Source organism: Cynoglossus semilaevis, chromosome 14 (assembly GCF_000523025.1).
Source record: "Cynoglossus semilaevis isolate Cse_v1.0 chromosome 14, Cse_v1.0, whole genome shotgun sequence".
Taxonomy (NCBI): Eukaryota; Metazoa; Chordata; class Actinopteri; order Pleuronectiformes; family Cynoglossidae; genus Cynoglossus; species Cynoglossus semilaevis.
The window spans coordinates 14,705,920-14,717,302 of record NC_024320.1 but is presented as its reverse complement, the minus strand read 5'-3'; the positions used below and the strand labels follow the sequence as shown (position 1 = coordinate 14,717,302).

Sequence of the window (11,383 nt, the reverse complement as noted above, 5' to 3'; positions counted from 1 at the left end):
TTCAAAAGAATAGCGGTCCGATCCTGTGTGTGTGTGTGTGTGTGTGTGTGTGTGTTCCATTGTTTCCTATGACACTGACTGATGATATACATCATTCCATCACATTCCAACCGGAACATTTCACCAGGATGCAGACAGTTAAGAAAGAAAAGTCCACCACTGCAGTATCAACTTTAAACATGCGTCATTATATACAATATATATGTATATCTATAGTCCTCTAAATATTTTTCCAACAAGGGCAGAGTCTGAGAAAGTCAGAGCTGCAGTCAATGACGATGCAAGTAGTTTTTTTTTTTTAAAAAGAAAACATTTATTTCTCCACCGTCAGGTGATTGACAAAAGGATGAGAACCAACACCCAGAGGTTCTCTTATAAAGAGTTATTCAAAAACGAAAGATTTGAATAATTAATTTTGGATTAATTATCACTGAACTTGTTGATCACAGTACATCTGTGGTTGAATTAATGGACCTTAAAAACCCCAAAACATACTTTTCCTTCACTATCACCAAATGGTCTATCACTATGTAATTATTTTCTATTTATTTCAATTATCAGGATGTTTCTATTTTAATAATTAATATGACGTGTTTCCAATTATGATTTAATAAATATGCAATATATCAACGATCAGTAGAACTACGTGATTCATGTCATGACATTTTGGTACATTTTTACTACATTTGGCTGCAGTTATCCTGACAGTTTCAATAATACACATATTAACTCATTATGGAGCTTTATGCATTGTCTCTAAGCAGCGTCAGTTTCTCCCCTCTTTCAGGTGGACCAGCGCACACTCTGTACTACTGTATAATTATAATAAGAACAATGGATTCACCAGCTTTACCATACGTGACAGCCAGTACCAGAACTGCTGTCAGAGTTCTTGCAAAAAGAAAAGTGTCAGCCCAGAGGAAGAACCCAAGCCAGAATCTCAAACTAGGTTCAGAAACATCACATTTATGTGACAACAAGAGCTAGAACCTGTCATGGAGGCAGAATCACTGCGTGAGCCAAAACCAAAGTGGACTCACAATAATGCAGGCCAGAACCAGAACCAGAGCCCAAGCCAGAGTTGGAAGCCCAAATCAGAGCCACATGCTGAGCCATATTCATGATCAGATTCCAATAACTAGAGTGAGAATCAGAGCCAGGATCAAAACCAAATTTGGACTACATTAGAATAAGGGCCACAACACCAGAAGCAGATTTGAAGCAAGAACCAGATGCAAGCCTTGAACCAAAACCAGGGGGAGGCCAAAAAGCCAGTGTGAGAGTCACGTGAAGTACCAGAATCTGAGTCTTGACCAGAGTTGGAGGCGGACCAGATGGAGAAGAAGTCTGGACCCAAGTTAGAGCAAAAACGAAAACCTGGTTCACAGTAGCAACCTTCGATCAGAACTAGAAGCTGGCTGTGTGCCTGGACCAAAGCAAGAATCTTAAATACCTCAAGAGAAGAATCGAACTAGCTGAGAAACTCCACTCACTGCCTCTACAGAAGCCCTGAGAGCTGAGCAACAGCAAGAGCCAGAACCAGAGTAAGAACATGATCCAGAGTCACAACCGGAATACCGTCAGAACCAGGACCCAAGCTACAACCCACTACTGAGTTCGAGACACAACAGAAACCTACGACGAAAGAGACAAATGTCAGAACCAGAGTGGCAACCAGAATCAGTCTGAAATCCTTCTTTGTGATATTCACGTAACACGCGTTGACGTGTCGCGCTGCGTGAGCTTCCGAACTTCTTTAACGTTGGAATGCGCCTTCTATTCTCTCGCTCTCTCTCTCTTCCTCTCTCAGTCTCCCTCTCTGTCTCTCTCATACACACTCACTCTGTTACCAACTCACTCACTCACTCACAGACACAAACAGTGGCGTGGGGACATGCGGCCAGCAGACGCAGCCACGGTAAGTGGATCCGCTTTTCCACTCGGACATCGTCTCGCGGTGTAGAAGAATAACGCAACTTTCCTTACCAGATTTCTTTTATTGTTATTGTTGTTGCACATTAGGACTTTCTAGACTTTTCGTTTTCTGTCGGCATCGCAGTCTAATCCACGCAGATTGCGCAACGCGGAGCGTGCCATCGCTCTTGAATTTAAAGATACAAAACAAAACCAGAACAGAATTTTACATATCTATTCATTTTCTTCTGTTGATTATTGATATTTATTTTTAAGTGTTATTTATTGTCACGCGTTCGAGCGGGTCCACAGTGTCCTGAGCATTACGCACGGCTCAGACCATGCGGGTCTCCTGCGTGGAGGAGACCCATTTCAGTTTGTGTCTCTGTGGCTGTAAAGGGACTTTTACGGACCACAATGTCGCGTTTGCGTTCAGCGCACATCCTCACCTGTATCTGTTTATGTTTTTGTCCATTATTCATAAACTTCACGATCGCTTTGGAGGTGCCAGTGTGTGGCTTTGGTGTGCGCGTAGGCGCGCGTCATTGCGTGAGCGCGCGTGTGTGGTAAAGTCGATGCGCAAAGTGTGTGGTCTTCAAGCTCTCCACCCCCGCAGAGACGCACAGGTTACGCGCACTCACACACACACTCTCTCTCTCTCTTGCTCTGTCACACCCTCACACATACACACACACATTCACACGCACACTGACTCGGTTGGCATAGTTGTCTCTCGGTCTCAGGAATGCGCCCGGTGTTTTCTCTGTATTTTTCACATTAAGATCAGTTTGGGAAACGATGCCCCCCACAACCAGAATTAAGTTAGCTGAATTATATTTTGCACTTCCGGTTACACATTTCAAAATAAGGGTCATGTTATAGCAAGGTGAGGTTTGGTACAGTGGCGTGTTAGTGTAAAAATCTTGCAGTTTGTAGTATGAATTTACATTTGAGGAATGAAATTCGCTTTTTGTGAATAAATGTTGAAATACAGGATGAAAAGATTCCACCATATGAGAAACATTGAGATCTAGTGAGCCTGATTAGATCCAGTACAGCGACAGCCATGGTGAGGTTTACCATAGTCAGGCCATTATAGGATAATCAAACACTTGAATTGGCTAACCAACACCACACTCTCACTTTAGTTCCATCAACTCCTCTCTTTTTCCTTTACATGGAATTAGAGTTTAAAAAATGACTTGTGTCATTGGCCTAGAACGTTTGAAGTTTGTATTGTCATGTTTAGAAGTTTTTAAATCTTGTAAATATATATGTATATAAAGGACATTTGTCTTAACATTCTCACATTTGTCAACTAGGTAAGCAATATACCATAGTACATGAATAGTTGTACATAGTACACTTGTGCATTAACCACATCAAGTTTTAAACTTCCAAAATTGATTGAAAAAAAAATTATTTGACACAAAAGATTAGAAGTATTTTCGCAAAAAAAAACACCCAAAACGAAGGCAAAATGAAGGCAGCAGTGGATCATAAACTCCTGTGTGTACTTCTATTACAAAATTGTGTTTTTTCTCTGTGGTACTTGGTGCTGGATAGGACACTTTTTTTATCTCTTCTGGCAGCTGAGCTCATTCTTGGCTCAAAATGGTTTGTAAGATGGCAGCAATGATGGTGAAGTCTGTGCGAGCAAATGTGTCAATGTTTCACACTTTCAGAAGCTAAACTGTCAGTTTAAATCCAGCAATTTAACATGTTTTTAAGGAGAAAGAATAGTCGGCCATAAATAATGAAGAAATATTTATTCCAAGTAGTTAATGGTAAAGGCATTAGACTAGATAGATAGATAGATAGATAGATAGATAGATAGATAGATAGATAGATAGACTTAAAAATATAATCCACCTGATGATGATGATAAATCTAGTGAGCTAAGAGTTATATGGTTTGCAGTTTGGCTTATGTTTTTATGTTTGGACTGATGAGCAGTAATGTCTTAAACCAAATAAGCCACACAGCCACCGTCAGGGCAATGCTTTTAATTTGAATGGCCTAGACTCAAGCATTTTCCAGTTTTCCTTTGTGGTGATCTCAGGTCAATTTGATGATACAGGAATGGAGGGGGGTAGCCCCAGCCTGGGGACTAGAGGGGGGAAATTCTTGTGTTTTTGGTATGCGATTACCCAGTGGAGAACCCATGACTGAGGGGGAGGAGGAGAAAGAGAAGGGGGAGGTGGAGGACTGGGACTGAGTGTGGGACACATTCCTGGTCTTCCTCTTTTAGTTAACTGCATTATAGCAGCAGCTGACATTCAGCCAACTCACATGACACTCAAATGTTACCAGCTGATGTCTTGCAAGTGGACAAAGAGGTCCGATGACCTCAGCACCTAGCAGAAACTGTGTTCAGAAATAGACACAAAAAAAAGCAACAAAGGGGAAAAGAGAAAGAAAATATAATTGTCTGCATAAATGAATGCTGCAGATGGCTGAGCCAATTCAGGGACAATAAAAAAAACTCATCATAACCACTTGACAAATGCTATTAAAAAAAAATCTAAGAAAGCTTCCGTCACATTTAAAAAAGTACATTAAGAAAACTACAAGTTTTACACCAAAGCCTATAGGATTTGTTAATTTACTACAGCATTTACCAGTCAGTCAGTCAAACAATTGAATGAACTTAGAATCAGGGACACAAACTACAGGGAGACTCTCAAGACAACAGACAAACAAACAGACAAACAGCTCCGGTGTCAAAGTAAAATGGTTGAAATTCTCTATGGACTTTGGTGCAGTGAGGTCACAAATGCCAACTGTCAACAGGAAAACAGGCCGCAGATGTAGAGTTCAGAATGTGCAGATAGTGTGGTGAGCCTTTTCTTTTATAATGTGTAAATACTTGACTCATACACCCCCATAAAAGCTGAACAACCTTTAAACCCACCATATGTTTTGCCATTGGCTTGTAAAGCGCTTTGATTTGTTTGAAAAGAGCTGTAAAAATCTTTGATTGATTTGTGATTCCCAGTGACTCATGACAAAGGCTTCCAAGGCTCTGTCTCAGCACTGACTAAAAGATTAAACGCCTGTTAAAACTTCCTTCAAACAGCGACCAGAATTTCGACCATTTTTTCTAAAAAACACGAATTGTTTCTTTTCTGTTTCTCTCTCAATAATTTTCTCTCCAAACTCCCTAAAAAGCTAATGACTTCCGTCCATCACATCTGTCAGACTGTTCCTGAACCCACAGGTGGTCAAACACGCGCAGTTTTCAACAGCGGCCGAATACTTTGAATGTGACACATGAAAAAAAAAGTCAATGTATTTGCATAAAACCAGCCTCACACTGTCAGTTCATCAGAATCTGTTGAAACTATAATCGCCCACTCGCTAAAGACAATTACTATAATGGACTGATTGTGGGATTATGCCACCAAAGTGGTTTTAGCTGCACATCTGCATAATTGTTCCGAGTGTATACGTGCTTGTAGGCTGGGGAGGGGGCCGCCATTAGCTGCAGCAGAGAGGTGAGTGATTGAGGAGCTTGTTCTGCGCTTGAAGAACAAACGGCAAACTGTGTGGGTGTCGAGTGTTGGAGACATTGTGGGGGTGGAAAACGGACTAACACTCGTTTTAATAGAGACTCGGGCAACAACCACATCACTCACGTCTTGTTTAAACAAACAAACAATCCACACAGAAAGGATAAACATGCTCATAGATACTGCTGCCACACACAAAACTGGTGTTTGTCAGTCATCCAAGTTGAGACGATGGATGTATAGTGGGAGGGTGAATATGATTGGTCACCACATGTGATTCACAGCTGAACTTCTTACTTACGACCTGGGCTTGTGGCAACGTGGGTGACATTCACAGTTTTCACAATGTAGGTGACTTTCACCAATGATGTGACATCATAACATTCAGCTTTGCCAGGTATCATTACTGGATGCGTCAGCTGTCAATCATGTCTGGTAACCCATCATATTGCCTTTCTCCACAACTTTGGACATCACCACATGCTGATTTTTTTCCAGCTTCACCTTTGGAGCAGATTTGCTCCTTGCAGTTCTTCTACACAGTCCTTGGGTTTCATTGGGTCGTTTCTCAGTGGGACAGTTACCACTACCATTGATGAGGGTTTTATTTGAATCTAATTCAACCATCTAAGCCTTCGCCAGTCACCAAACGCCTACACTGAAAGTGGAAGATTTGCATAGAAAAGCTAGAAAATTGGATTACTCACTCACTCAGTGCATTTTAGTTGGGTGTTGATCATCTCCGTTGACTGGCATCATTGGCATTTTTTAATGATAAACCCATAGTAATGTTTTGACAATCAAAACTTCTGTAGTAATTACTCTTCACTTGGGGACTCTTTGTACTACAAATAGTGCATGTAGGAGCAATTTTTAGCCAAAACTTTATAAAAGTTGCCATCTGTTCATTCGCATAATGTATTATGTGCCAAAGGAACACAGGATGAGCATGAACATCTTCTGTGAACAACGCAAAGCAACCAAGGACAAATCAGTGACCCGCAATGGCCAAAATTCATCATTCTTGTTCATGTTTTACTATCCCGAGAACAGAAACTTTACAATTCATCCCAGCATCTCACAATGTACCAGATAATTAAACAGCAAGAAGATATGTGAAACAAACGTCATGTATCCAACAGATGGATGGACACATGAGGCAGCGTGGAGCCAAATCAACAGCTGAATCCCACTTTCCACTCACAGTCTCTCTTCAAACACAGCCAGGCTTTTGGGAAAATGTTCAACTCTTTGCATTCAGGGGAAAAAATGAATATAATGCTTGAGCTCATAAACTGAGATAAATAAAAATAAATTAAATAGGGCAGCAATCAAAGTCTGCGCTGGCGCGTAATCTGATACCTGAGACCATGGCGCTGTAACTTCATCACGTTGTCCTTCTCTGTGTTCATCCATTGAAAACATGCCATCAAACAACCACACTCCTCTCACTCTTCCCTTTTTTTCTCTGAATACCACTTGGTGCTAATTACTCTCCGTTTCCACAGCAACGTTAACACTTTCTTCTTTCTTTGTTATCGTGGCTCGTCCGTTGCGGACATGCCTTGGCATCGCATCACTCAACTGAGACAGCACTCCATTCCTTTGAATGCATCGGTTTTGATCATAAAATCACTTCTGCTTTACAAAAAAAGTTCTTCAGCCAGAGATCTAAAAAGGTATAATCCACCCTTTTTGAACCCTCAATGTAATCCCCCAGGTGGCTGCTTTCCTGCCAACGACCCTTGAGAGAACCTTAACCCTGCAGCATACACGTGTGGTGTCTTCAAAATGTGCCTACTATTTATCCTTAGTACCAAACTACGTGTTACTATACCAGCATCAAATTCCACACAGAAGAACTCTAATTTACGACAATATAACAACACAGCCTCACTGTGAAACTCAGGAGGTGAAGAAGTGTTAGCATAGAAAGAGTTCCGCCGGGGTGGTAATTACCCAGGAAGGAAACAACACAGCATATGTGTGTGTGTGCGTGTGTGTGATAGATAGCCTCAGACTGTCACACCTCAATTCATTACTGATTTAACACAGCAGAATGTGGGGTGGAGGGACATCGAGTCCATTTCAGGACTGAACCCCATTGACTTTTCTGCTAAATTTAAATAACCCTTTTGGCTGGGTGATACACAAACAGGTATTTGCTTTGTGTAACTTTTAGTATGTAGTTGACAACATGACCACTTTTTTTGTGAAACAAAAATAGTCAAAAAGCAAGTATTTTTTGCAATTTTATTTTTTTGTATTATTTTTATTATTTCGTACTCTGCTAGCTCCAAAAATGGCTTTCCTTTAGTGCTTTGTGCACGTGCCCCAAAACCACATTATCCTCAATGACCCTGAGTTTATGAATGAGCAGCAGGAAGCTGTTCATTCATTGGCTCTCAGTGAGGGCCAATCAGGGAGGAATTATTTGCAGCAGAGGTGGGAGTGAATGAATGGAGAATCAGACATTTTTAGAGGTCAGGGCCTGGTGTGTGTGTGTGTGTGTGTGTGCATGTGTATGTGTGTGTTTCATGTTGACCTACTTTGTTTACTGCAGGCATCTATACATAGCTGTGGGAAACGCAGGCAGACAATCGGCCTGGTTAAAATTAGCAGTCAGGGCCACCTGTGTGTTTCTCACAAAAGCGGAAATGAGAGGGCGTGCAGAGATAGAGGGAGCAGGAAGGGGAAAAGAGTGAAAAAAAGGGAGAAGTTTGAAGAGGAGAAGGGAGTAAATTGATCGCTCCTCTGCTTTAACTCCTCTCTTTTGCTGTTTCCCCCCTCTTTTCCCCCTCACTCAGCACAGAAAGACTTTGTTGTTAGGTTGTCTGGATCTGGATTTAATGGAGGGGGAGCTCCGGGCCAAGCAGAGTTCACATACCTCTCTGCTGGAGCGCTGCCAGACTTGGCAAATAATATAAATGGAAAATAAGGCAAAGAGAGGAAGGTTGAAGGACTATATCCATTATTTTCCAACATAAGCCAATTTAGTACCCTGGGTATGGATTATTCCACTTCTCTGGAAAACAGAGACATACGCCGATTAAATGGTTGCCAACAAAGACCAAAAAAAAAAAAAGAAAAAAAGAACACATAAGTAATCTAAACCAAAGTATATCTATGGTAGAAGAAATCAGTTGATTCAAGGTGACCATGTACTGCCAGTACAAAAAATTAGGTCCAGCGTAAAGTTGCCCCACTCTCAGTGAAGGCAACTTATTCTTTAAAAAGTAAGTCTTCAGAAAAAACTGTTAGACCATGTTTAGTTGCTCAAAATATTGTTACACATACTCTGCAACGTGACCCATTGTTTTGCATAAGATACCACATTCTTGTTCAACGTACTAATTGTGGATGAGCAGCTAATTGTAGCACAAAGTCATTCAAAATGGTTTGACATTTCAGACTGTCCCACTTGTTGGACATAACACAGACCAAAAGTGGAAAACATAAGCATAAAACAGAGGACGAATAACATCATAACGCACATAATGGTCTCTTGTGGAAACGGGCAAGTTGCACCACATTTGCAATAATATGTTTAGCATTTAAAAAAGCCGAAAGAACACTCTGAAACAGTCTTATAGCAGTGAACAGTGTCTTTTACTGACATTTCTGAGCAACAGTACTGTAACTTGTTGATAGAGACGTTGAACTGTACCAAACACAACCACCTTAACTCACACTACACTGTATCACAAAAACTCAAGTTTCCTGCTTTTATGGCCACAGACAGCCAACAGGAAGACTTCAACTTTTTAACTGTCACATAGTGAAAAACTGGCATCTTATTTCCATGAACCACCCACATTTGGTTTTCTTTATGTGTGCCTCCGCCAAAGTAGAAGCGTTTGTGGGTGGGAAGTCAAAATGTTTTTAGCTGTAGGCTGAAAACATTTTTCAACGCATCTTTCAACACTTTGAAACATTACGCCGACCTATGAGCTTCCATATTTCAACCCCTAAATATGAATTATAAATGAGATATTAAAGAACGTTTCTCTTACAGGTCAACCTAAGTGTCATTTGCTAAAAGACTAACAATATGCTCTCAGTCTTCAAGAAACAGCCTCATTAACAAAGTGAGACAATCAAAATAAGATTTGCAGCCACTTCACAACATCTTGTAAAATTGTCTGCTTTAGACTACAATATTTTAAGATTGAGTTTCCCACTGCCTGTATCTTTGGTATTTGGTGTTTTAACAAAAATGAAAACAAAAATTACTATCACTCTTTAGTCCCCCTAGTTTTGACTGTCAGTAAAGAAGTTCATCTCATCAGAAAGCAAGAACATAGAGCTAAACAAAAGAAACATACCTGTAGCCTCTACTTGAATTAAAAACTCAATGAAAAAATAAAACTCTTTTATTCTATAAAATTCTTATATTCTATATCTTGTGTCTGATCTCATACAAAATAATGATGTGATTTTTGTGTTTCTGCAGGACTCACATCAACCTGCTGAAGAAGAAGCAGACACGATGGAGATGATGCGATGACCTCTTGTGTTTTTCAGTGCTTCCAGCTCACGTTGATGTGTTGATAGTTGACATTTTCCTATTGACATTTTTTGAGAAAAGATGCAAAGGTGGTAAGCATTTGGGGTGTAACAGTAAAGGAAAATCGTGTTACAGTACGGTACGAAAAGAAAAGAGTCACAAAAAAATGTGAGAATACATATACATATATATAGTCAACTAGTAGCTGATGACGTAATTTACATTTTTCAGCAAGAGGGAACACTTAGAATAGTAATTTGTATTCAAATTAAACATACAGCCTATATACAGAATTTACACAAAACGATTAAAATAAAAAAATCCCAGTGTCCAACACAATAACGGGATGCTGGGCCAGTAGATTTGAGTTTTACTAACCTGTTGTGTAATTTTACTGGCATAAAAAATGAAAATAACTCTTCTAAGAAAACAACGTGTTTATTTATTGAAATTTCGTGTAATTGTTTACTAACAGAACAAACGGTTAATTTATCATATCCCCTAAATTAAAAAAAAAAGTAGTTAGGGCAAAGACCTCTCTCGGGTGTAAACTCACCTTCGCCACCTGGGAGCCCACATCCACACCGTTTTTCTCTAGAAGTGCGACTTCTTAAATGCCACGCAGGGCTCCTTCGACTCTTTCTCGTGATATGCGGCGTTGATTAGTTTCGGAGGTTGCCGGTGCCTTTAATGATGATAGTCCGCCACAGTTTCAGTCACAGTTTGTTTTTAGATCCCGATTTGCGTGTAAAAACAAAGTCGCATAAACATGGACTGAATTAAGCTCCGTCCGGTGCGTCGTGACGTGTTTGCCGCTTGCAGAATACAAGGCCTGTCCTTACCTACTAATGGTGGCCGTTTCGGGAATCTGACTCTCCCTCAAGTCAGATTCCCGAAACGGCCACCAACTTTACATTGGGTCCCGTTGCAATTGCGATCCGGCGGAAGTTGGACTGCGCATTCACATGGTTCCAACATGCTTCAAACAATATGGTTATGCAGGTGTACGGTTCGGTACGAAAGGTACACGTGTATTTGTACCGGACGTCCTTAGCGAACTGCTGCTGTTGTGATTTATTGTCCATTTTCCTATTGTCACCAGTCCAAATGGCACCTGTTGGGTTGAACATTTATTTTTGTAAATATAAGAGTTTGTAAACACTTATGAAACATTCACTTACACCCAAGTTCTTTTCTATAACTATGTTGTTTTTCTTCACACTTCCACCTGTACTTTTTTGTGACAACACGCTGAATCCTGCGGGAAACCTGCTTATTAGTCCTGTTTGCCCAGTGTGATTTGTTTTCCTTGCTCATCATTTCCCATCTTGGCAGAAATGTGAAGGCAGGGCAGCCATTTTGGCTATGACTGGCACCACGGAGCCCAGGGGGCGCCCAGCAGTTGCTCAGTAGTCAGTGTAGATCCTGTGGGGCTGGCAGCAGCTACATC

At 40.7% G+C, this 11,383-nt stretch overlaps 1 long non-coding RNA gene across 1 annotated transcript in view; it reads left to right on the top strand.

The window, feature by feature from the left end:
- LOC107989507 (uncharacterized) overlaps positions 1-10,479 on the top strand; it is a 12,964-nt gene extending 2,485 nt beyond the window's left edge. Inside the window, exons 2-3 of the long non-coding RNA XR_001761091.2 lie at positions 788-1,918; positions 9,880-10,479. This is a non-coding gene — a long non-coding RNA (uncharacterized LOC107989507). The remainder of the gene's footprint in view (positions 1-787; positions 1,919-9,879) is intronic.
- The last annotated feature ends 904 nt before the right edge of the window (positions 10,480-11,383 follow it).